This window comes from Netta rufina (assembly GCF_964035555.1).
Source record: "Netta rufina genome assembly, chromosome: 1".
Classification (NCBI taxonomy): domain Eukaryota; kingdom Metazoa; phylum Chordata; class Aves; order Anseriformes; family Anatidae; genus Netta; species Netta rufina.
The window spans coordinates 119,838,367-119,865,335 of record NC_140123.1 but is presented as its reverse complement, the minus strand read 5'-3'; the positions used below and the strand labels follow the sequence as shown (position 1 = coordinate 119,865,335).

Here is a 26,969-nt window from a genome sequence, read left to right as displayed (position 1 = left end):
GCATCCCATCTCCATGGGCTTACAGCATTAACTTTAAAATTAGCTTGCACTTGAGGGAGCGAGCAGCATTGTGTTTCCTCCTCATATTTAAGTGTTACCCTAGCCAGAATGGCTGTCAGAAGCATTTTGTCTGTCAGCTGCTTGGAAAGTCCGCGGTGACATACGTGGGGTTTTAAGATACGGGGCCTGTAGAAGCTGAGGTAAGCAATGAAACATTGCATGTAGCTTCTAAGTGCAGAGGTCAAGTTATCAATGTGTATCAGCTGGAAAATGAACACACAAGCCTCAAGCCACCTTTGTCACAGGACTCTGCAGCACCAGTGAGACACATGGCAGCCTTGTCTTCCATTACGCTCAGCAGGGATTCCTTTCTGTTCTTTCAGAAGGAGCTATATTTGGCTCTGCAGACAGACAGGTACATACAATTAGTTAGAGGGGAACTGCAGAAAGTGCAGAAATAGGCTGCCCAGGCTGGGGCCTGACAATACGTGGGCTGCAGGGACCAAACCAGTTGAACAGACATCCCGCTCTGGCTACTCAGACTTTCCAACACTTTGCAGCTCACAAGTCCCCCACTTGTGCCAGCACAGGGGGTTGTGGAGTTGGGCTATGAATGGAGACAACCAATCTTTAAATCATGGGGTTTGGAAGGAATTGCAATGGTCTGAAGACTAATGAGAATACATTATCTGATACTGATTCTGAAATCTCCATATTGTTGGACCTTCAGTTTCCAGTGCATGATTTGCACAGTAAGCAGCATTGAGTTTATGTTTAGGATTTTGTGCAGGAAGCACCACTGAGTAAGGTAGAACAAAGGGAGTCTTCTGCGTATCGTATTTGAGCCAGTGAGGAGGGCTAGTGCAAAAATAATTCACAAACAGAGATGAACTTTGTGTAATGTCACCTGAAGTGTTGTGGGATTTTTTTCCTTCACATCATAAAAGGATCCCATAGTCAGTAGAGGCGTATTCCTAGACCTTAGGCTAAGCTGACTGTGCCAGGAGGTGGTGCACTGTCAGGGCTACCTGGGGTCTGCAATAGAAACTCCTGTGTAAGGCCACAGGGGAGTTAAATCAGTGTCTTTGGTCCAAAGAAACTTTATGTTTTAGCCTTGGTTCTAAAATATATAAAAAGAATAACAGATAACACTCAAATAGATAGGCCACTAACCTAATTTTCGTCTTTAATAACACCACTGCTATAAAGACAGAGTTCATCCTTGCTGAAAATTATCAGTAAAATCAAGTTTATTTGTCTGTCTCTACCTTCCCCTTGCTTTTCATCTAAAAGTTCTTTTCTTTCCCATTTAAAAAGCTAAGGAATATTTCCAGAGCAGGCTGAAATCAGTCAGGATCTGTTTTGCTTCATGTATTAACTTTTATGTCTCAGGTATAGCTGGTGGTTTTCCCAACTGCACTCCTTGCTGCTGGGGGGTTATGAATGGGAAGTGACAGTAGCGTTTCATCTCATCATTTCTAGACGCTTGCCCTCCTTCCACTGCCACCCCCTGCATGGATCTGTGATGGATTTTGTCTGCATGCAGCTTTTTGCTGTGTTTTAATACTTAAGTAATGGGAGTATTGTTTTTTTTTTTTTCTTTTATAAGCTTATATCCACTGTTCAGTAGTATGGAAGAGTGCTAGGCTCGATCTTTTTGTCATTGACTTTTTAGGATGCTTTACAAGGAGAGCCTAGGTCAGGTTTCTGGGTTTGTGGTGCGGCCACTTATATTTCCTCGATACTGGCTGACCAACTCACAGCTCAGGAGGTCACATATTCTTTTAAGCTGTTTCCCCCACGTTATTGTAAGATCCATTGCTTGATCCATACATGCTGTTCCCTCTTCATGCAATGGATTATCCACTCCTCTGGCTGTTCCTGATTGTACCATCTGATGCTAAAAGAGCCACCTCCTCAACCCTTGAGATTTTGCTCCTTGCTGGTCTAATCCTTTCTTCTTGTGCAACTCCATCTAATTCACAGGGTTATCCACCAAACATTAATTTTAGTCTCCTTCTGGTTAATCATCATCTAACCTGCCAAAGTGTGTTTCGCGGGTTTCCATGTTTTTTAAGGATGGTTTTTAGGCCAGAAAAACACAGTGTACCTTGGAGTCATCAAACTGGAAAAACAATCAGGACCTGCTCAGCCCATCTCGCCAGGGCCAATGAAGGATTGTGTGTGCATCACATGTCTACTGTTTTGTCTAGGACAGTCCTAAACACACAGTCAACCTTCAGCTCCTTCCCTAAGGAGCCTGCTCTTCTACACTATTTGCTCTCGGGAATTTCATCTTTATGTTACTGCTCTTGATTTTATCTGTACACCTTTTTGTTATTAGTTATCCTCTCTCCTTCCCTTCCCTTCCCTTCCCTTCCCTTCCCTTCCCTTCCCTTCCCTTCCCTTCCCTTCCCTTCCCTTCCCTTCCCTTCCCTTCCCTTCCCTTCCCTTCCCTTCCCTTCCCTTCCCTTCTCTTCCCTTCCCCTGGCATTTGCATCTTTTAATTACACCCAGCTTGTTTTCCTGCTTTTCCCTTCGTCTGCTAGCCATTGGCATGTAACTGGGCTATGCAGATGTAGCTCTTCGTCTCCTGGTAGCTCAGTCTTTCCACCACCCTGGCGGTTTATGTGGCTCTTCTCTGAACTCTCTCCAATCACTCTGATGAGGAGGTGCCCAGAAACAAATGTCACATTCCAGGTGATTTCACCTCCGAGCCCAGACAGAGAGACTGTTGCTGTATCTCGCTGTTATGTGATGTGATTACTTAGCTTTTAATGGTGCTGATTTGTCTTGACTTTTCTCTCTGTGTGTGTTAGGTCTAGACTGTGGCCATTGTCTGTGGCTCTTAAAAGAGACTTTTTAGCAGCTTCCAGGCTGCTTCCATTGATCTCAATTTATTAATTTTCCTTTCAGGCTCCTCCAGTCCCCTTGCTCCCCCTTTTTTTCCTAAAGTGTAAGAATATAAGCCTCTCACGTTACATGTATTTCAGTTATTGCAGTTAACAGCTACACCTGCTTTCGGAGCCAGTCCTATGGGCTGGGACTTTGAGGCCACTTGCTCCAACGTGTAGCAAATACCGGCACTCACCTTTGGCTACCTAAGTCCATCCAAGGCAGGGAAGGATGCTTCCTTGGAGATGTTAAGGGAAAGAAATCACATTGACCTGTAATGAGCCTTTGTGAGACTAGGTTTTAAAGTAACATGAGCCTGCAGCAAAATCCTCGATCTGGTCTCCAGGTGACTAGAACCACAGTGTTTCACTTTCTGGTGTTTATATATGTATATATGTATGAATGTATGTATATAAAGAACCAAGAAGGAACACCATATTGAGATAACCTGGAATTTTTTAAGGTGTTTGTATTCCAGTTGAAGTTTTGGTCTAGCACTTACTGTCAGCAGAATTGACGTCAGATTAAAGTAAATAAATAATCTGAGCAGCTTCTAAAAATGCATGAAATGTAAAAGGCAAGACTTCGTTTCTCTTCACAGTGCTCACCACCAGGTAAATTTATTTTGTCCATCTGGCAATTAGATATTTTGACCGCTGTTGTGCTTCCCAACTTTGTTTTTCTCATTCTCATGTTTTCATGCTGTTTGTTACTTAAATATTTACTCCTAGCATGCATATATGCAGACTTATAGAAGCTTATACCTTTCCATATGCCCGGAGTGGTTTGGGCTCTTGCTTTACTCTAATGTGGAAACCCCTGAGTAGCCGAGCTGCTGTGACCTTTGTGCTAACTGCAGTGTCACGACCTCCGTGCTAATTGCAGCCTGGTATTGAAAAGGCAGAATTTATGTCCTTGTTAGTGAAGCCTGGTCAGGATAAGATAAGGGAAAGATACATACCTCTCCACTGTCTGGTAGCTTTGATAGTGCAAGATAGGAAAAATGTGCAGAGTAGAGTGGAAGGCACCATATGCTGTAAACAAGTAGCTATAAATATAGTTGCATCGAAATGCATGCTGAGATTCCTCCATGCTATAGGTGAACATGGTTGTGCTGGTCCTCTTGAACTGGAAAGATATCACTGCTTGGATTTATTGGTAGACTGTATTCCTGATCACTAAACTAACCCAAGTATGGGCAGTTCTGCCTCTCGAGTCCTTACCTTATAATTAACTCTTACTAGAAACCAGAGTTATGACAATGATAAACCCAAACAACATTATTGGATGGATTTGGTACTGCAGGTCCATCTCGTGGCTACCTTGTAGCTTTGTCATTTACATTTCAGTAAAATGGTTTGGAAAAGTTGCATCAACTCAGAATAGTTTTGGTTTGTTCTTATAACTCTCTTGATTTTAGTCTGCTCATTTCATGTCTCTTTCTTCTTTCTTTCTAACCTAGTTTATGGATTTAATCTATCATTGGCAATCTATCATGTCTACTATTACAATACCCACAAGTTTTAGAAAGCCTATTTTAAACACAAGCAAAGCAGATAGTTGCCTAGAGTTGAGGAATGGTGGGACAAAAAGACTGAGTGTTTGGTCCCCAAAGTCTTAGAGCAACAGTTGTGGCTTCTTGCCCGAACTGCTGCTGGCAAGAGGCTGTGCTGAGCTGTTTAAGTAGTGAGGAGGGAATGGGAGATGTGGTTGGCCATAACTTCTCCTCAGCACTTTTCCCACCAGGCCAACTGCACTGCGCTGCCTCGCTGGGACGGGGCACACGCAGACAGTGCTGCAGGGTTGCAGTCCAGGAGGGAGCGAGGCTGAGCAAGCAAACAGCAAAGCCAGGGCTCCCTGTTACCACTTAGTTGCTGATTTACCTATTTTGGAGGGGAGGTAATGTTGGGGAATGTACTGAGAACATTGCCTACTTGGCTGGGAAACTTTAAGCTTCCTTTGGAAATAAAATCCAGGCAGGAAGTGATTTGTTCTTTTCCTGTGATTTCCAGGAAATGGTTGAGTTGTGGAATCTCTTTTTTAAGCGTTACCTGAATCCTCACATTCCTTTTTGTCTCTCCTTCCTTACAATAGTTTCTACATAAAGAACTCAAAGCATTTTCTCAACACTCGTGAATTAAACTTTATAAGTTGCTTGTGAAGTTGATCTGTTATTAACTTGACTGGCCTTACAGAGAAGCTGAAGCACAGAGCACTGAAATATCTTTCTCGAGGCCAGGCATAGATTCCCCAGAAGAGGTGTAAGTAGGACCCAGATTTCCTGATTCATAGAGCTGTTCTTTAAAATAAATAAAATTCCCTTTTGAATTCTGAAGATGTTCTTTGATGGTGGTGATGGCAGCGTAGCCGTCCTTGTTTCATATTTGTAAGACTTTTTATTTTCCTTTTTGATCTCACATCCTTTAAACCTTATTATTATTATTTTTATTGATGCCAGCTCTAATATATTTCTATTTTTATTTTGGCAGCCCTGAGTTTTCCATCACATTGGTGGAACTGTCATTTCCTAAACTTCTTCTTAGTATTAAAATTGATGAGATTGACTTGAAGCTGCTTTTACTTTTTTTTTTTCTTTTTTTCTTGCTCTTTTAATAAAGGCAAATCAAACTGAGATGTTCCACATTTACACCTGTTCTTTCTTTCACTTGGTATATTCTGATTGATGGCTCTGTTTCTTACTACTCCTTTTCTATTATCATGCGTATCCATTTGTAGTAAAATACCCAGCTATCTTCAATGTTGTATTTTCATACTCCAGTCAAAAAGCTCACTGCCTCTCAGTAACCAATTGCAAACCCTTTTCTTTTCCATCCTTTTCAGGAGCTTTGTGTGGCAGCTCAGTCCTGCTGCAGACTAAAACCTTTGCCTCTTTTTTTCCTTACTCATGCCATGAAGTCATATCTGTCTGTGATATCACAGTGGGCTGCTATGGGAAATCTTGTGATATCTGAAGCAGAGGATTATAACTAGGTTAACAAAACCGTGGCAGGACTGGAATGATAAAGGTGTTTATCATACCATAAAGCATCTTAGTAATTAGAAATTTAAGCACAGACGTTTCCTGTTTTTTTTGCAGGAGAGCTGGAATTTTATCTGCTTTTCTCTCTTTTGCTTCATCAAGGAAGTTTGCATTTATAAAGCAAGAAGAATTGAAGCTGCACTTTGTTTTTCACACAGTAAGAGGGAAGGGAAAAATGTGCAGGCAGGCTAGGTCTATAACATTGATTTGTAACCAACAAAGGAAATGTCTACTTATGAGACACAAATCAATGTAACCAGACTGTGAAAGTGCAAACAGAGATGTGAGAAAATTATTTGATCGTTAGTCTTCCTTTGGAAAAGACAGAGGGACGGATTCTGCTCTCATTTATGAGGATGTAACTTTCATGAAAACTGGAGGAGACTCACCAGTATAATTATGAACAAAATTTTGTTCGGTGTCTCTCTGATGGCTGGAGGTGTAAGGCATTAGTCAAGGAGGAAGGGGCTAGGTGGCAAAGGGAGGCAGAGGAAGGATGCTGTAGCAAAGAGGATATGAACCAGGTTCTGTTATTAATGAATTGTAGGTACAGAAAATATATTGATGTTCCTTCCCATGCAGAGGTGACCCACGTGAACTGTGCACCTGCTTAATTCAGCTGAAATCATAAAACAGTTTGCATTAACTTGAGACTTTCTTGCCACAGGCTGAGATATTTCCGTAGAAATGAACTGCTCTCCTGAGAATAATCTAGTCCTGCAGGTTCTAGCCTACAGGGTCTGTTATCTAGGAAAAACACATATTAACAACAAAAGACACCATATTTTGAAGATAATCAGAGAATATGGTGTTCTTAGTCTGTTCGGCCTGTTGGCACTAGTAGATGCTGATTTGGAAGTAAACCCCTTTATTCTGTACTAGGGTAGTCTTTACAAGGACCGTCTGCTTCTCAGGTATATGGGAGCTCCTCTCCCCTGGAGCTGTTTGCACCCCCAAATTTCCTGTAGATGGATGAAGTTAGTTGAGCCGATATAACATCTCTGGGATAAACAGTTTCTGAAGCTGTGGTTTGGTGGTACAGTGGATCCAGGTCATAATACCTGATCGAAAACACTGTAGCCATATAACATGAAGTGTTGATCTAGGATAAATTCACATACCAGTTCAAATGTTTTCAGAACAAATGGATTAACTTCATATGGCAGGCGTTGTGCCAGATCAGATATCACCTGTCTGCGCCACTCTGACTTCAGGCTAGATTATATATCGTCTGTTCTCTCGCAGCAACATAAACTCTTGCTAATTTGATAGTAATGCGATCACGTGCCCATGCCCAAAGTGGGCCAGATCTATATTGTAGGGTGATCCAGTGTTAAGGGTTGTGAACTGATAGCCTGAGTCTGTTCATTAGTGGGGAAACTCGTCTCAACTTCAGCACCAAAAACCCTCCAAGGCAGAGGCAAACTCCCTTCCTTTAGTTAAGCACCTGGCTTCATTTTAGGTCTCAGTCACCCTTCTTCTTCAGCAGTTCCCTGTGCTTGCAGTGATAGTGGGCTTTCCCAATACATCTCCATTCGGCTCCATCAGAGAAGCAGGCCAACTCATACATACTTACCCAATTTAAAGGGCTGGAAACCCATTCAGAGGTAGATATTTTTATTCTGGTGAAACTATTCTAGTTCCTGTGGATATTGTTTTATTTATGTCACAATATGAGATTAAATCAGGCCATGGCTTCCCAACAGACAAACAAAGTGAGTCTAAACAAATGATGTTTTTGAAAGCTTTTGGGATAGGAATAATTTTGAATCTAAAACACATTAAAGGGATATTAAATAACAACAAAAAGCTTACATTCATTACAAGTTAAACTCCCCTTTACAGAAGGAGATGCCACAAATTCTGTCTAACTTTGTAAATCAAAAAAAAAAGTACTCTTTTTAATTTTTTTCTAGTTTCTAACCTGTACTTGGGCTTTGAGATGGAGGCAAAATTCTCCATGTCACTTGCCCCCAACTCTCACATACAGTGAATATTTACCCTTGGGTGCTCTTCGTGTCGTGATATTTTAAAGTAAATGCCTTTCTGTCAGGGATTGCTCTTATATAATACATGTTGTCATCTGGAGTGAGGCACAGTTGTGCATATTTAGCTGGTTTACTTTGTAATGCGTCATTACAAGTGACCAAAAACGTGGTACAGGAAGTTGTTTGTGTGCTTTTTTTTCATTGCTTATGCAACTCCCAAGCAGAAAATGTTCTTGAGAGCAGATGGCACAGAACAGTCAATTGCAGGCTCCATTTTCCAGATGCAGAGATGTTTGGTGTCTACTTGAAGCCAGTTAGGATGCCTTTATAAACTTGAGATCAAGTTTGGTTTAACCCTTTACTGTGTGAACATTGGTGAACATTTTCAATGGGAGTTGCAGTCCCATTGGTGTAACAAGGTGTGTTGTGTTCCCAGGTGCTTAGCTGGAATCTGGGACATAGCACTGTGATCAGCAATTTAAATATTAATCCTGTTTTTCTAGAGGGAGTGTTGCAAGTTCAGCAACTCATGCATGATCTGTGGTTTCTGTTCATTTCTCTCTTTCTTTCAACTTTCTAAATAGTACGCTGTAACACAGTGGCCAATATCTGAATTTCTTACTGCTTGACAAGGGGATTACTAGATAGTGAAGGCAAATTAATTTGACTTCCTGCAGAAAAGGTAAGAACTTCTTACCCTAGGGCAGTAACACAGTCAGCTCATCATGACTGCATGATACTGATAAACTACAGTTTACAACTCAGCAGGTTTCTTGTTTGATTTGTTTTTTTCACTTGCTTGGGTCTTTGGACTTTTCACAGTAGGCTTGTGGCTGCTCAACCATTGGTTTTTATTTGATAACAAATAAAAGTACCAGTCTGTTTTTTTTCCCAGTTGTACTCACAGAAATCCGTCTGAGATCATATGAATATTAGAGACTAACTTACTTGGAGGGCATCCATGAAAGCCAGTGTGCACCCATTGACCAGTCCAATCAGTTCATGAGTTCAAAAACTATTTAGCTGTAGTTCAGTTCAGACTTTACTGTCCAGTGGTTGGTGGATCCAGGACGCTAATAAGACTCTTGATCCCACAATACCACTTTGTCAATGATTGTCCACAGGTCGCAGAACAGGCAAATATGGATTTCTTCAAAGTTATTGTCTGGTTATATGGTACGTCTTGGTCAGAAGTAGACATAGAACCAGAGTCTGACATCTGATCTGTTCAACCTTCCTATTTTCAAATACTTCCAACAAACTTACAAGAAAGATTTTATGAGCTGGAAAAGATAATAACCTTAGAAATAAAAGCTGAAGGAAAACATTTTTTCATTATGTCATCCATTAAGCTTTTAACTATTTATTATCAAATTCCCTGAATGTGAAGAGATGAACCTAAACTGATCTCTCAAATCTGAAAAATCCAGATGTGAAATTGGCTTTCCAAATCCCCGACTCTGATCCATCTCTTAAAGCAAGAAAACGTAGGAGATTGTGTTGGTAATACCATATAATACAAACTGAGGTGCCAAGATATGCTGGTTGATGGTAAGAGAGGTCAGAGGAACAGGTTTCTTTGGAAAACCTTGTGAAACAGCCTGGAACCATTCCATCTGCATTTTTCTCTTCCTTTTAAGAGTCTTAAGTTAGTTATTAACCACAATCAGGATACTACAATTGATGGGCCAGACAGCACATTTCTCTACAGCAAAATTTTGTCCCATTTGGCAAGAGGAGAGACAGTCCAATGTCTCACAGAACAGCAGCAATATTACCAGGGAGAATTTCTTCTTTGACCTCCTACTGAAAAGTTCAGATTTGTTATGAGGCCATTATAATCTTTAGAAACTCCTCCTTTCTGTTTACTAGTTGTGGGTTACAATAAAAATAAAAAGTTTCATTGGAAGACCTCAATGTTGATTTGCAACATTATCTACTAGCCTTGTATTAATGAGGGAGTTGCATATTTTCCTTTACTGTATCAAGGGGAGAACTGAGGGAATTAAAACATAAAGGTTTGTCAGAACTAGGGAAAGTAACAGCTTTATCAAAACGTGAGCCTTCTCTAAGAGACAGATGGAGAGTTCACATCTAGCAAGAGTTAACCTTTCAGGTCAAGATCCAGCCACGGTCTTTGCCATTTAATGCTTTCTCAAAACCAAACACTGCTGTTACGTTTTCTTTTCCCTACCTCTCGCTGCTTGGGCTGCGAAGCAAATTGCTCATACTGGACCAGCTTCTCAAGGCAATAAGTGAAAAAAATGGCATTTTAAAATAGTAGTTGCCAGGTCCTGCAGCTTAGAACTGTCACATTGCATGTTAAAAGCTCTCTCCTTCCCAGAAGTGAGGTGTAAAAAGTAATATGAATATGTGTGTGCATGCGCGCGCATGTGTCTGGGTCTGGGACACAGACAGATTCCCTACCTGGAAATGGCTTGCTATTATTAGACATTCAGTTACCAGGGGTTATGTAAGACAATTGAAGCTCTGTTTTTTAACAGAGACATGATTCATGCTACTTGTAGTAACAGTAACCACCTCCAAACGAGACAGAAAGCAGACACAGACAAAAGGCTGAAGAAATCAATGCTGGCTGAATACAGCCATTCTCCTGATAACTTCTGCCTCTCCAGCAGCCGTGGGGTTATCAGCAGCAGAGGTTAATGGTAATTCTGAAGTATTTGGGGTGTTACCAAGCTGATGCACCCATATCCATGGCCTTTGCAGGGAGCGGCTGAGGAGCTGGGACAGGGGACAGCGCTGGGCACGCTTTGCTGTGTTCCCGGCGGCGTCTCTGGTGTTCTGCACGAGGCTGAGGGAGCTGTGAGAAGAACTAACACTCCTACTCTATTTTCTCAGTTACTCCTGCTGGGGAAGGCTGGAACCAAAACAACTTTTGGCTCCTCTGCAGTTAACACTTCTACAGTCATTTTTATAGTAATGTGGAGGGAGAGTCGAGACCTGGAGTAGCTTTGAACTTCTGCCAGCGCTCTTCATTAGAGCAAATTGTGAAACCTGATTGAACTAGAATAGCTCTGAGCTCCCCTACAGCTAAGATTCCTGATCCATCTCCTATGGTACTTCTTGCTGGTCGTGGCAGAGATCAAAATATCTGCAAGCTCCTTCATGATTTTGTTCATATGAGCCATTTTCGTATGACAATTTCTGTTGGGAGATAGCAGGAGTAAGGTAGCTGTCAGATTGCCTATAGTTAAAGATCCAATCTCTTCTTTACAGAACTTTGTTTCTTATGGGGAAAAAATAGGGTTACGTTCAGAACACCAGAGCAAACACCAAAGAGTTGCTTGTCTACAGCGTGTGACCTTCAAGGAATAAAAGGTGGGGAAGTTGTTATTAGGTCCCCACAAGTCACTGCCATTCCTTACCACGTCTCCTCTTGGAAGACTGGATCTCCTGCAAAATTTCATCTCAGCAATGTCTAAATCATTCTGTGTAGTAACTTCTGCTGTCAAGGAAGAAGATGCTGAAGATTTGGAAATGGTCTTTTTAGCACTCAGGAGACAGCCCTCCTACGTTAGCAGAACTTATCCAGCAATAGAGCCAACTGCCTTCAGTTTCATTCAAGAAAGTTTTGAAATGACCAGAGAAATAGCCTCAGAGAGGCTCAGAGGAGAGCTGAATTTCAATAAATCCCAAGAGTTTATGATTTGTTAATACTGGAATAAGAATAACAATAATTATAGCTGTTATTTTCCTTACCGCATGATGCTGTATATGCTGTGCAGAGTAGAAATCACTTCAGCTACTATTAATGTTAGTAATCATTTTCCATCAGCCACACTGCATGAAGTTTAAGGAGAAAAGTGAAAAATAACTCAAAGCGCTTTAGAAATGGTATTTAGTCATATCCTGACTCTGACCTTTTCTAGCACAGGGTATTTAAAACCCAGACCTGAATAACACGGTTGTCACTGACATCTTTACATTTCAGATATACATAAGAAAAATCCTGTTTTGATGCAGATGATACATAACTTTAAAAATAATAATAATTACTATTATCATCACAAACATGCCTCACACCTCAGGACACGCTGCTGTCAGTGACTTGACATTTCAAATGACGAGCTTCGCAAATGCGCGTAGCCATCAGATCTGATGGAACAATGTTTTAGAATAATTCACGTGTTCATCTAGAACTTTTTTTTTCATTGTGTTTTGGCATTGAAGCATGAAACAGGAAATCTACAGTGGGTTTCTCTTTGCTTGTGAGGAAGCAAACGCTTTGATCAGTTCTACGTACTCCAAGGCTGCAGTCAGTTATTCCTCAATGGGTAATGAAACCAAAGCCCAGAGTGGCTCTGTTTCTCTGTGGATCCTGTGTGATATTTTATATATAGTTTTTGACATAAATCAAACAAGCTTTCATTTGTACAGTTTGAGGCCAGAGGCAGCAAGCACACGGGAAGAACGGTATGCATATTTGGGAAAACACGTTTGTGGTTCTTTTTACCTAGTCTTTTCATTGTGTTGGTTACTGACTCTTTAATGATTGACTTGCAAGGGAAATCTTCAGAGACAGGAGACAGTCATCCAAAACAACAACAACGAAATTCTAAATCATTTGAGTATTTTTCCTGACTGTCAGTAACATCGTTGTTTAGCTCAGCATTTGGGCAGCAGTGCTATGAATCTTAAAATCTTAGGAAAAAGCTCCTTGTCTCAGACCTTGCCCCTCAGAATGTAGGCAGACATGATCTTTAATATAAATCTTCCTCTAGCAGAGGCATCGGTGGATTAGGTAGCAAGTTTCTTCTGCTCCTTCTAAAACAAGTCTCATAATAAAAGCTCAGTGAGAGAGGAGAATTCCCCAAAGATGATGTTTTTGTGGTGTTTTTTTTTTTTGGAGGAGAGGAGAGCAGGGAAGGGTACTTGATTTTTCTGTTTATCAGGTTGATAGCTTGGCTCTTGGTTCTTGAGAAAACCAGATATATGAGTAGAAGTTTTATTTACTAATCTATCTTGTTTTGTGTGTGTGTGTGTTTTGTGTTTGTGTGTGGTGTTTTGTTTTGTTTTGTTTTGTTTTTCTGTGACAAATGGACAAATGGATCAAATTGTTTTATTCTGGGACAAATGGATCAAATCCATCAAAATTTATATCTCATAGTATTCCTTTGGCTTGCGTGGAATTATACCATAAATGAAGGTAAATAGTATCTCATTGTGTCTTCTAAATAACAAACCTTGAAGAAGTAGAGTCTGATTTCTAAGATTTTTATCAGTTACCATTGTGTATCACCTACCATAATTATATCAATGCAGTTCAGATTTGTGATTGATGAGAAGTACAAATGTGATGGCCAGACATTGGATACATCCAATTCTGTAGCATTGCGACTATGAGTGAGGAGGATTATGGTAGAACCATTGCCGGTAGTATGAATAGTGTAACTCAACTGCGATACGTGTTGTGATGAAACAGTACCTGCAACTTGGTAAAAGTACATTATCAATTTGCAATCCTGGTTGTTGGAACACGGAGATGTGTATTTTTTGCAGACATTCAGTTCACCAACATCTACTGGAGTAAGGGTTTCAGGGTGTATGCTAAAGTATTTGCAAGGACAGCAGTCAATCAAACCACAGCAATGTATAATGGAGGAGGAAAAAACTCAGCTCATTCTCTTCATATGCTTTCATTGTTTTTGTTCTTCCTGAAAAATAATGTCCTTTCAGATTTCGTTTGACATCTCCATGATGTTGAACAGATTCGGAGAAATCACCAATATTTTGACAGGGTTCCTTGGCAATGAAATGTTCATGAAGCTCATCTGTCATGAGCTAATCTGGCTCATCTAGCCAAAGCAGTAGCTTAGGCAGATATATTGCTGTAACAATTTAATTTCTACACATTTTCGTCTCTGGTGATTGCAGTGATGGCAACTCATATTTCAGTGGCAGAAACATTGGTGATAACTGCAGCACAACTGCACCTTCGTTTTTTTGTGAGAACTTTGCTTAGGAGAGCAAGTAAGGGTCATGTTGTCCAAGTTCCTTCTTCTTGGTAACAAGGCAATATTCTGATTGTGCTGGCCCTCTTCAGTGTTCATGGCTTCAAAACCTCTCACCTTGTTCCCCTCCCATCAACCTTTTGAGTTTCATACTATAGTCCTGATGCACTGTAACCTACTGCAGCAGCACATGAATGCATGGGGCTTCTTATATCCTCAAACTGCTTCTAGTAATAGTAGGTATCAGTAGAAAATGAGCATTTAAAACTCAACAACACTAGCGGTATACAAGGATGATCCAGAAATCAGTCTGTTCCATGGAAGGTTCATGTAGGTGCAGTTCCACTGAGCATAGATTTACCCCATATTTGAAAACAGCAACAATAAATTCATGACCTTACGTATTTCCCCCAGTCATGCCCTACTTTAATGAACTGCTTTAAGAAGTACGTGTTGTCATTGAGCATTGAGAAACGATTGTGATGGCTCCACTGCAGGAATGTGGAGAATTCTGTGTCATTATAGAGAACAATATTTTGCCAGAATAATTTAAAAATAGTAATTGTGTTTATAACTGTACACATATATTGTTGCCATGTAAGTGTGTATCTATCTACACGTACAATACCGTTTCTTTTCTCTACCACTTGTGAAAGACAACTCACAGTCTGACACACTGTCATGGTTCAGTCTGGCACTGTAGATTTTTGTGTTCATTTGAATGTCTGGCTGAATGTTACATCAGGCCTTTCAATGATCTGCTTCTGCTCTGATTAAGCCTACCGTCTACTGACATTTAGTCGCCTCTTTCAGGTACCAGCTATCTTCAGCATTTCAAATCAGGAGTGCAAAGTCCTAACAGATGTCTAACATCTTTTTACTAAGTAGCACCTCATGGCTTTCTTAAGTCTTTTTTTTTCCTTTCAGAGCCATGGGGGCCAGGAGGCCCTCTCCATAAATATCTAAGCCGAAACGTGTGTAAATGTGCCTGCTCTAAGCTTGAATTTCCAACATCTCCTCTGTTTCTCCAGCTTCCTCATGTGCCTGCCAGAGCTCTTCCGTCTCCCCTGATTTTTTTCAGGACCAAACCCAAAGAGTAGCTGGGCTGGACTTCCTCCTCTCTTGGTCCTTTATGATGAGGGGGAAGGTGCACCCCTTGACTTTACTGTCTGCCCACAGCGAGGTTTAGCCAAGAGACTGACCTACACTCTGCTTATGTGCTATCTAACCTACTTCTCTGCAAAGGTTGGACTTATGCACCCGACACACCAAGCATTATGAGATCTTCATCAGTGGAAAATAAGCATCAACTCAATATATATGTTAAATGAGAGAGAACATTTCCAAAAGTTCGTGGTTGTGGCCTTGTACCACTGGCTAGGGCAGGAGGGAGTGTCCAGCATAGGAAGCAGAGGGGAAGGTTGGTAGAAGAGTTGTCCTTTTGGACCTTAGCTCTTAAGTGTAGGTAGTTGTTGCATTAAGAAATACCACTTGCAAAATAGCAAGAAATATCAGAAGAATCATCAGATGAAAGTGATCCCTAGAAAATGCCCATTCGAAGTGCCAAATTCAAAGTGAAGAAAAGAACTGCCTGTTAAGAGAAGTGAAATTTTAGACTCTCAGATAAAAAGGAGTGAGAGACGGGAAAAAGAAGCAGATACAGACAAGTCATAGAGGGTGTGTGAGACAAACACTGGGAACGTGATGTAGACATTACTACAAACTGCATTGCTATTCCAGATTTCAGTAAGAACCCACGGGACTTCAGGGAGAGTTTTTTTTCTCTAGTACTTTTGCAAAGATGTCCTTATGGGAAGTTGGCCTTTACTAGGCTAGAGCAGTCCAGCCTCTTTAAACAGGCTTTCTGCAAATGTCTAATCCATTAACAAATTAATTTCTGAATTTCAGGCCCACTTAACAGATAGTGGACATACGGTTTTCCCAGTAGAGTACAGAAATGAGCGGTTTCTTCTCACAGATGAAGGCCTGACTGTTGAGAAAAATTCACACTGTGGCCTTCTGATAATGTGCCCTGTGCTGGTAATTTTTTCTGTTTTCTATGGCATGAGTTCTGGTCTCTGATGGAAAGGTGTCGTGTATATAATAGCGCATCTTGATCTCTGCTGAAGACCTTGCGGTCGGATACCTACCTCTGCAGGTAGCCGACGTCCTAACCTTGTTCACTTAACATAAATGCCACAGCCTGCCCTAGTCAGAGGATGTGCTTTCTTTTGAAAAGGAAACAGTAAAGTGCATCTGGAATCACCCACTTCATGCAAGAAGCTGGCTCCCGAGTCACGTTTGTTGATGGTTAACGCCACTGCTCTCATCTTTTCCTTCTCAGTGCTGCTTTAAAAATTTCACCCAAAATGCTACTCCTGCAGAGAAAAAGTAAGCAAAAAAGAATTGCATTTAACCTAGACAGCTGAGTCTGAAAATATATCCGTGATTGTGAAAGCGTCATTTAAAACTGACCCCACCTTACTCAAGAGACCTGTACAATATGTGGATTAAGATCAGACATGCTTACTTCTGTGGCACTAGCGAGTTCTTATTTTCCATTGCCTCATGATAGACTGTGCTGTGCCAGCGCAGCAAATAATAATCAGAAATAAGCTCACAAAAAGCTCATATTTTAATTTTTTCATTACTAGGGATCACACAGAAGGCAGAAAGGAGCAGACTTCTGAAGATACGAGGGGGAAAAAGCATTGCAGGGATAAAATAAATAGCAATTAACTTAAAAAAAAATTGAGCTCCCTTGATCAGGAGTCACTAAAAGAAAGTAACAGAAAACTGTGGTACCAGGTCTCAAGCTCATGCACGAAGAGAAAGAGCTATTCTGCTGGTTGTGTCTTGCAGGTCGAACGTGTGGGTGCCCCGAACAAAGAGGGAATACTGAAAGGGTCCGGTGATGTCTCTGAGCAGAAAGAAGTGTAATTAGGGGCAGAGACAGAAACGTCCCACAGGGAACAAACTTAGAAAAAGCAAATTTCAGGACTGAGCACCAACAGGAAATTGATGTTTATAGTATTTCAGCCTTCTATAAAGGAAATATTGTGGCGGTGTGTTGCATAAAGATCAGAGTCAGGCCAATGCTTGCTTGTGTGTGTTTTAAGTAATAGGATATGACAGACCGCATCAGATCAATGGTGCTGATTAATGAACGGCTCCGGAAAGGTGGCAAACGAGATGAAAGGGTCAAGACACAAATTTCAGGAGGGAGGAGGAGGAGGGCCAGTACATCAGAATATGGAGTTATGGTTTGGGAGCCCATTAATCATCAGCATTATTATGTAAAGTACCACATTTTCTGCTGACTTTATGCCCACTGTGTCTCCACTGAAGCCACTATAGAAATTGACCTGAAGTGTACATCCTAAATCAAAATCTGTAGTACATCACTGCTATCATAAAACGGACCTTCCTTAATAAAAGCAGTAATACAATTAATGTTTCTTACACCCTCTAAATTACCAGATAAAGCTTGAGAAGAGCAAGGTGGAATAAATGTGAGGTTATATAAAATGCCCGAGTTAGTATTGTTAGTGGGAATATTTAAGTAATAGCAGTCTGCATTTCTGGAATGCATTCATCCAGAAAGCTTATCCTCCAAGATCTTAATTAAGAACACAGTACCTCGTGGAGCAGGGATGTTAATGTTTTCCTTTTCTCAATAGAGGAGCCCAGGTAGATAGGGGAAAAGTGACTAAACCCAGTGCCACACATCAAATTTGCCTGCTGTCCTGCATGTCTCTCTTTTTGCCCAATCTTCTCGTGGTCAAAAAAATCATTTTCCTCTATTTTTTCTCTAGCTAGATAAAAACTTTTAGCAATTTTGGGGGTGTTTCCTTCTCTGTGGTGCTCTGCATGTCTTCTGAAGCACCACCAGCTTTGTTGATGTTTTGTACTTAAAACGTACCTGCCAACCATTGATGATCTCAGTGCTTTACGTGCATCACGCTGGAGGAAAAGAGATGTATCTTCCAAAGCCCTAGCAAAAAAGATGAAGAAAAATGGAAATATTCTAAGCGCAGATTTCCACGGGGGTTTTAGTGCACAGATTTTGTAGAAGACTTTGAACAGCCCATCTCTAACAACTTGTTTCCCTGACCTTTGATGTGAAGCCAGATTGAGTGCTAGGCAGCGCTATGACAGAGAGCCACTTGGATTGGAATCCCAGAGATTGGAAGAGCAATAAATGATACACACAAAGAGAGAGGTGACAAAATATGCAGGATTAGTACATTCAGTTCTTAGACTTCTCTTGTGTGAAATTAGGAGTGAAGTGAGCAGGAGTTTTGCCGAAGTAAAGACTAAAGACCCGATCCTGTGATTTTCTGCTTCTGGTACAAGTTAAAAATGCATGGCGACTGAAGTACTGGGCACTCTTCAAGGCATGCAGGATGTATGCCTGAAAAAGACGAGGAGCAGCCAGACAAAAGACAGATGTGTTCAAAGTGGATAAAAGAAGGGAGGTCAGCATTAACAGAATAGGTGGGGTGCGCACAGAAGGGGAAAGGAGAGTTTGAAAGTAAGCCACACTGCGTGTTAGCAAGGACTTCAATCTGCAGAATCGCTGGGCATTATTGCACTTCTGAAATTCAACCCTTCGCGCTGGTCAAAGGTGTCACTGTTCTGTGCAGTTCTTTTGAGCTAACCTGATGCTGGCATATGGTTCCACTCCAAACTCCGGTGAAAGTCAGAGGTTCAGGCTGAGTTGAGGATTTTTTTTTTCTGTTTAAATTTTCACAATCTGCAATTCAAAGCAGGCCTCAAGAAGGGAGAGCCCACAAAAACTGGAATCAAAGAAGATGGTTTTTGAGCCCCTGTGAAGTGCAGTTGATGGATTTTGTGTAGCCTGTTGAAATGAGTATGTAGCATATATCCCAGTCTCCAGTAAGCGTCATCATTACAAAATGTGTAAATTGAACATAAAACTGAATGTATATTTTGTGAAGCACATTATTCCAATGTCATCTAAAATCCTTCATTGTGTCTGCTGGCACTCATTCCAGTGTTCCTGCTGCACTAACAGTGGGGTTTTCTTTATTGTGTTGCATTTACAGACATAAATTCCAACTTGCACAGTGACATTAACTACCTGTGAAATAACAATTACATCTCTTATCATTTTTTGTTCACCTCCTTGATTTCTTTGATAAAGCAAATATTTGCTTTTCTTGTCGGATCAGAGCAGGCAAAATTATTTATTCATGGAAACAGCACCATTGGCTTCACTGTGGGTAGGACTGAATATGCTGATGTCCCAGGAGTTCTTTGCATAAGTGAAGTAAGCAGGATTTAATTCTGTCTCTGGATGTTAACTTCAGACACATTTCCAACATCCACAACGAGCCACCCAAAGATCATACGAAGTTAGCAAAGGAGGAGCTCTGTTAGTCTAGCGAAGGATTCAAGTCCCCCAAAAATGTAAATACTCCCAAAAACTTAGGTCTGGGTGGTGAAATCACCCTCTAACAAATACTGGAGCTGAGGTTTCTCTTTGGATCCACTTCTGTGTTAGTCCATTGAGCCCAACTCCCTCTTGAGCTCGGGACGTTTCAGACTTAAAGCTGCTGCTGAGCTGCCTCTTTCCCGAAGGGCTGACAATAAGCTGTTTCACTGGCCTCACTGCAGTCGACCTGGTGGCCGATGGGAGATAAGTGGGGTTTCTGCTTTGATGTGAGCCGTCATTTTTGTGATGCAAAGACAGCAAAAGAGGCGAAGGAGGTTGTTGGTTTTTTTTTTTTCCTTCCTTTTCCTGCCTTTTAGTTCTAAGGAAGTGTTTGTTGCTGCTCTGAACAGGACTAGCCTTGTTGTTCTGATGAGATGCATTTTGGTGCCAAGTTTGTGCTAGCTCTCCATCACTTCTCCGTGCTCATGCCGTCAGAGTGAGCAACTTCTCAGAATGAATCCTACTGATAGCCTTTTGCTGGCTCGTCCTCTCTGTCCCAACTTCACCAGAATAGGTTGCATGGGTAGCCTGTGGTAGCCGGGGACCGATTCTGTTGTCATTTACAGATGGGGGCTGGGGAGATTGAACCAGGCTCCAGCCAGCTGTACTGACAGTGGAGAATGCCAGTTAGCATTGCAGCAAGTTTTCTTGCTCTTGGTAAATAATTATTATTTCCCCCCTGACCTTTCCTTTTGGTTCTTTCTGGTACAGACACAGCCTCTCTCTGTTCCCTGCCCCAATGAACGTCTGCACTAGGTCCAAGGCTTGGAGTAATTTACCTGAAGAGTGATACCATTTGGAAACCACTGTAAGTATATTTTATCTCTTATAAAAGACTGCTTGTTTCAGCAAAAAAAAAAAAAAAAAAAAAAAAGACATTTAAAAAACAAAAACAAACTGCAGCACCTGTGAGCATTACTGATGAGTGTAAGCTAAGTTTTGCTTTTGAAACTTACAAGGAAATATGTGGGCAAAAAAATATGTCAATAAAAAGCTGTTAAATATTTAAGTCGTAGCCTCACAGCGTAGTTCAGCCATGGCTGATTTGATGTGCTTGTGTCTTTTCGTTTGGCAGGTTCTCCCTGCTCCCTGCTCTAGTTCGTGCTGTTGTAGTCGATTCATCCATGTTTGTCTTCAGAGTGTTTATCTTCTTTTTTATTCTTATTACTTTTTAATGAGACACCTTTCCTCTCGCTGGTGTTTCATGCAATGCAGATTGAATTTACTGCAAGTCCTTAAAGGTTTAATCTGTTCTTTCCAGGCTTTGAGTCATCTCTAATTTGGACAGAAGTTACTTTAGGCCATTACAATTTGGTAAATTTTGGCTGGATTACATAGGTAAAGTTGCCTGAGATTCTAAGACAATTTTGACTTTGCATTGTGGTTCTATTATGCTCTGAGACGATCAATTGTGTGTTATTTGCACCGCTTTTTTTTTCCCCGTAGATCTCATAGTTTTGATTTATGATCAATTCTCAGCGCTTGCCAGTATTGTGGCAGTGTTGCTGTAGCCAAGATGCTCTGAGGTTGTAAGTGAGGCAGGTTTCATAGGCAGGGAGTAACTTTTATGAGGTTTGTGGTTTAGATGGAAAAAACGGACAAATTTGGGGGCATATCAGCCCCATTTCAGGTCTGAAACAGACCCAGCGAATTTCAATCTAAGTTGAACTTAATCTCTGAGTTTAACTTGATTATGTTAATCAGTCTCCTGTAAGGGATTTTGGAGTTTATTTTACTTTTCTGCGTTGATTAAATTTTCCAAGCTTTTATTGCACAAGAACATTGGGCCTCTCTTGTCAGCTCTCCATGCCTCCCATTCTTGTTCTGCAGTATTCTGCTGGGATTTCTCTTTCATATTACATTTTATGGCGATGTTTTCAGGAGTTTGTGTTTTCTATTGTATGATACAAACTTGCAATCAGAGATTTTAAACAAACTGCCACTCATGTAGCTGTAACAGCATGAAGATCAATGTGGCTGCAAAATCATCAGAGAAGCTGTGTGAATATTCAGGCAGTCAGCCTGTGCAGGACTTCTTACTACTGAAGCAACACTTCTGGCAGGAAAACTGGAATGGCTTAGGGTTTTTTTTTTAAAGCGAGCTTGTCTCAGGAAGCTCCACCTGTGGCTCCAAAATTCAGTGTGCCCTGAATTTTGAGGTGAGGGCTTTGAGCAGATTTAAGTGCTTTTTGCTCTTGTGTTTTGTTTGGTTTTGTTTGTTGTCGTGGTGTGTTTTGTGGGTTTTTTGTTTTGTTTTGTTTTTTATTCAGTGATTATACTCATCTCTCTCTTTCACTTTGTCAGTTTCTAAATATGTATTGTCAATGTCACGTCTGGAAGAGACACAACACTGGCAGTGATAAGCTCTGCTATCAGGAGCTGTGTTAGTCGCATACAGGCAGAGGAAGAATGTGCAGCACAGCACTGGGAAAAAATACTGCTTAAAACCAGACATGAATTGTTTTCACACCCTGGTATTTTTAGGGTCCAAGAAGCCATTTTTTTTAATTATATACAGCCTGTGTGGGTTACTAAGGTTACAGACAAACTGTTCACTAGTGAGTTAAGTACAGTGCTTGGGCAGTACAGGCAACCAGAGGGCAATTACTAGAAGGTGATGCAGTATCAGCTAGGAAGAGAAATAACACCTGGAACATGGATGGGCAAACTCAACCAGCAGCAGCACTCCTAACATCAGCAACCCTGTGGCATGTTCCCTCCATGCTGCTTAGTATGCGATGAACAAAGGTCTGGTTGGTGACCCAGCCCTCCCTGTATTCAGAGGCTGAAAACTGCCTCATTATTGTTCATTATGTAGTATTATTCTTGTACAGTCACAGTATCATAGCTTCCCCTGAGAGCCAGGATACTGCTGTGGGTTCTGTGCAGCGACACAGGATCCAAGACCTGAGCTGGTTTGTTCGTTGCTAACCTGCTCTCTCCGCAGGACAAAGAGCTGCTCCTTCCCTAAAGGTGTGTTCAAGCATTTGTGGTAGCTGCCCTGTAAAAAGTAGTTGAAGCTCAACAACTTACATTACCTGGTTTTGACAGAGAGCTTATTTGAGGGGGTTCAGCTGTAAGAACTTGCTAACCCATCAAGGGGAAATTCATTCCAAACTCAAGCATTGGCTGCAGGGGAGATGTATGCAAAGAAATCATGTGTGGAGAGCAAGTGGAGAACTGGGGGCAGGAAGGCCAAATGCATTAGTGGCAGCAAGAAGGGGTAAAGGTAGCAGGAGTTTGAAAGGCTCAGTGGTAGGAATTAGTTTCTAGATAGCTCTCAACATTAGGACATCCAAAATATTACCTGTTCTGCCTTCCAGTTAAGTAGAAAGGGGACTATCCTACTTTGTGTCCAGTGCAATCACTGCAGTAGCTGCAATATTGTGAATTGTCCACGTCTTAGTGTGTTAGACACGAGACCTTAGCGTGTGATACCGTAGGGTTGAGGTAGATGGAAAGGAGGGAATGCCTCACTGCAATGAAGATAGTGACAGAGGAGTTTGAGGAAACAGAAAGAAAAAGCTGGTAGGGATTGTAGGTCCTGTTTTACACTAATACACACAGTTCTGTTCAGGGATGACAATGGATGTAGTTAGGTTGATATTAGGTATTGGAGAGTGTGCAGTCAAGAAAGAGAACGTATTTTAAGTGGTGTAAATGAACATAATGAGAAGTAACACAACACACACAAAGGAACGCTGAAAATGAATACCAACAAATAAACATGTCTGCACATAGGACACATCATTTAAAAAAGATGAGTAAGTAGGATGGTTAAAACTCAACTGGATACATTTCTTTTAAATCAGTACTAAGTATGAATTCTGTAGTGACCCTCAAGACTCAGATTAGCTTGGAAAAGCCAGTGTTTTTTCTGTCCCCAACTTCTGTGAGTCTGTCCATCAGGTTCATACAAAGAAGTACCTTCTCTTTGCTATATTGGCCTTCTGCTGACCTTCACAAGAAGCAAAGATGATGAGGATAGCCCTCTGATAGTTTCAAGAGTGCGTGCAGTATTTGGAAGGGCTTGTAATGCAGTACAGGTGAGTGTGGAGAAGGAGCTCAGAGAGATAACTGGGGATCAGACTGGACCCACATGCTCCAAGGGCAAATTCCCAAGTCTTCTACAAATATCTTGCAACTTTCATTGACTGTAGCAATAATAGCAAACTTCTTCTTTCCAGGATTAGTCTGTAGAGGAAAACTTACTCACATGAACTACAGTAACAAGGTAGACTGACCTCCACAATTGAAATAATCAGTCCAGGTTTGTAATCAATGAAGTCCAGGCATAGTACATAAGTAGCTATACTTTGGGAAGGCTCCACAATCAATATTTATTACTTGCTTCATTTTCACTCTCACCCCTGTGCCTTTTCTTTTCTTTTCTTTTCTTTTCTTTTCTTTTCTTTTCTTTTCTTTTCTTTTCTTTTCTTTTCTTTTCTTTTCTTTTCTTTTCTTTTCTTTTCTTTTCTTTTCTTTTCTTTTCTTTTCTTTTCTTTTCTTTTCTTCTTTTCTTTCCTCTCCTCTCCTCTCCTCTCCTCTCCTCTCCTCTCCTCTCCTCTCCTCTCCTCTCCTCTCCTCTCCTCTCCTCTCCTCTCCTCTCCTCTCCTCTCCTCTCCTCTCCTCTTTCTTTTCTTTGACATAGCTAAGACCATTCATACTCTTCCACGGTTAGTGTCCCATTTTACCTTCTGGAACATAGAGATTTATTAGAGAGCTCACTGATGGAAGTGTTCATAGAAGAACTATGCAATCAGAGAAGAAATTAGGTTGGAAGGGTCCTCTGGAGGTCTCTAGTCCAATTCCCCACTCAGGTCAGGGCTGACTTCCAAGCTGGATCAGGTTACTCAGGGCCTTGTTCAATTAAGTTTTGAAAATCTCCAAGGATGGAGGTGCCACAACCTGTCTTGTCAGTCTGATCCAGTGCTTAACAACTCTCCTTGTGAAGAATATAGCAATAAGATAGCAATATACATAGACTGTGTACGTGAATGTATGAATATTTAAGTAGAATATGTAGGTGGAGGTCATAGCAATAGGAGGTTTTTATATGGGAGATAGAGCAGAACAAAAGATAGCAATATACTTAGAGCAATAGGAGCGTGTTTCTGGTTTGGCCCATTGTCCGTAACTGACAACAGCGGTCTGATGTTGTAGACCGGAGAAGAACCTCGTTTGAGTTTCTTTATAGGCTGTTTCCCAGACTGTAAAGTCTGTTTCTCAGACTTCTTTACGTGGAAGTTTGTGTTCATTTCAGGTAGTACTGAGGTACAGGGCACGTACAAACAGCATAAGAGAAATGGAGAACTGCTGTGGAAAAGTATTGCCTTTAGTGCTAGTCAGTACCATTGCTTCTCTTCCCATCCAGGCGAGGACAAGTCTCCACACTGCAGGATGCTGATGTGGAAAAGTGACAATGCAAGAGCATCTCGATAATATAGCATCAGCCTGCAGAGCGAGGTAGAAAATACACAAGTTTGGAAAGGAAGAGTCAGGGGGATGATGTGCACAGCCTCATTGGTGTCACTACTGTAGTTCAAGTATTTCTAACCTATTCCTCTAATGAATTTTGGGAGGTAGACACAGGATCAGCCTGATCATGATGAAGTAAAGCTCAGCTTTGGTCCATGCTTGGTCTAACAAAACACTCTGGATGTGTTAGCAACCAACAGACAGTGCTTGCTCAGACTGAGCCCCTACCCTGCAAATAACAGTACTGTCCAGCCCAGGGAAAGCAGCTTTGTGCATGGACAGAGCTGGAGTCAGAGGCCATACTCTGAGTGTTCAACTTCTGGGCTGAAATATGGGAGCTCAGCTTCCAGACACAACCAGAGTCTAACTGACTATGTATATCGTTTGCTGCCTGGACAAAAGCCATTCTATTTGAAAGCTTCTTGGGTAGCAATGCTGTAAAAAAAAGCACTGATTTATACACACTGCAGTATCCAGCACGTGCTGGGTGCACATGGAAAAGTCATGGGGTCAGGACATGCGACGTGTGAGGGCGTACAATGGGAGTTACCAGAGTTAGTATGCCAAGGAGCTACACAGACTGCTATGAACAAAACATATGCAGTCTGTGCACTTTAAATTATACATGCTCACGTGCAAGCTATACATCTCATGTATCCTCATCTATGCAGCAAGACGTGGATCGTGGTGACAGGATGGGGAACAGACTGAGGGATGCCAGAGCTTGTGGTGATGAGGTGCTCTGTTTACTCTTCAGGAAAAATATGTTTTAAAATACTTTGATTTTTCCTTCTGTTTAATATAGAGTTCATTGGTTCAGCCCTTACCTATACCTTTAAAACTTTAAGTAAGGTCCATTTTGTCATCTCCTATTTGTTTTAATTTAAATCCAATTAGACTTTGGCCTGGCTTATTTTGAGCATATTGATTATATATGTGGAGAAAGCAGCCGGCTGTGCCCTCAGTCCATGCCTCAGTGTGTCTGCTGTGGGGATTTTTAACCCCAGTAACCCAAAAGAAACACATCTGGGCTACCAGCACTCTCAGGCAGAGCAGTGTTGCCCACGATCACCTTTGGTTCCCCTGAAAACCACCCCTGCAACACCCAAAAGCACTCCTTCTGGACAAGAGGGAGCATTTGGGGGAATTTTGGCCTCTGCAGGGGGTGTTGTGCATCACTTTTTTTCCTTTTTTTTTAGGAAACTAAAAACTCCCCGCTTTTTCTTCACCTTGTGGGTTGTTAGTGAAAAGAGGGGAGCAGGGGGAGGAAAGGGGCAGGAGGGGGAAGGTCGTCGTGATTTGTTTTATTTCTTTTTGGCCCGTTTAACTTTTGTTTTCTTCTTCTCCCTCCCACACCCGCCGAAGCTTTCAGTCGCGGCCGAGGTGACACCTCCGAGGCCACGGCAGCCGGGCCGGGCCTGGGCGCCTGCTGCCCCCCGACGGCGACCGCCAGGAAATGGCGGCGGGCCCGGGCCCTGCCCCCGGTCGGGCGTGCCGCCCTTATATAACGCCTTTATGTAAGCGGCCCGGGCCTCTGCTCGGCCCGGCGGGAGTACCGCTGCCCCACGTTGTCCCTGTAAGGCTGGGTTGTCTCAAAATTGAGACAGAAGCCCTGCCAGGTCTCAAAAATCACGTTTTTCAGTGTGTCGCCTGCAAGCTGTCCCAGGTGGACGCACATGCAGTGGGGAGCCCTTCCCATGCTGGCAATGGCTGCTGGCTTGTCCCTTCACACATAGGACCTGTCTCCATCTCCATCGAGAGGAGCTCTGTCACCAGCATGGACCCAGACAAAAAAGTGGTGGATGCCAGGCTGCGCTACCATGGCTCTAGCAGCACCCTGTGCCAAATGTTTATCTGGGTGCTGTTGGCCACATTGTAGGCTATGGCAGCGGTGTCCCCTGCTAGAGGCTGTGGCCCAAGGTCCCCCCGGCAGCTACCTGCCTCGAGGGAGCATCAGAAGTGTGGCTCTCAAGTCTAAAATAGAAAAGCAAAGAGGAGATCCAGGTTCTTGCCTGCCTGTACAGAGGACTTGCTGTATGAGCCAAAGTCCATCAAGTCTCTTCTCTGTGCCTCGGTTTCCCCATTTGTGTAATGAGTAATCACTACTTGCTTTAATCCCTTGTGTATACAAAATG

At 41.8% G+C, this 26,969-nt stretch overlaps 1 protein-coding gene across 4 annotated transcripts in view; it reads left to right on the top strand.

The window, feature by feature from the left end:
- ZBTB20 (zinc finger and BTB domain containing 20) overlaps positions 1-26,969 on the top strand; it is a 453,606-nt gene that overhangs the window by 399,798 nt on the left and 26,839 nt on the right. For all 4 annotated transcript variants that reach the window (XM_084301334.1, XM_084301336.1, XM_084301335.1 and 1 more), the window contains one exon: positions 20,068-20,164. The gene's annotated coding sequence lies outside the window, so the exon portion shown is untranslated. The remainder of the gene's footprint in view (positions 1-20,067; positions 20,165-26,969) is intronic.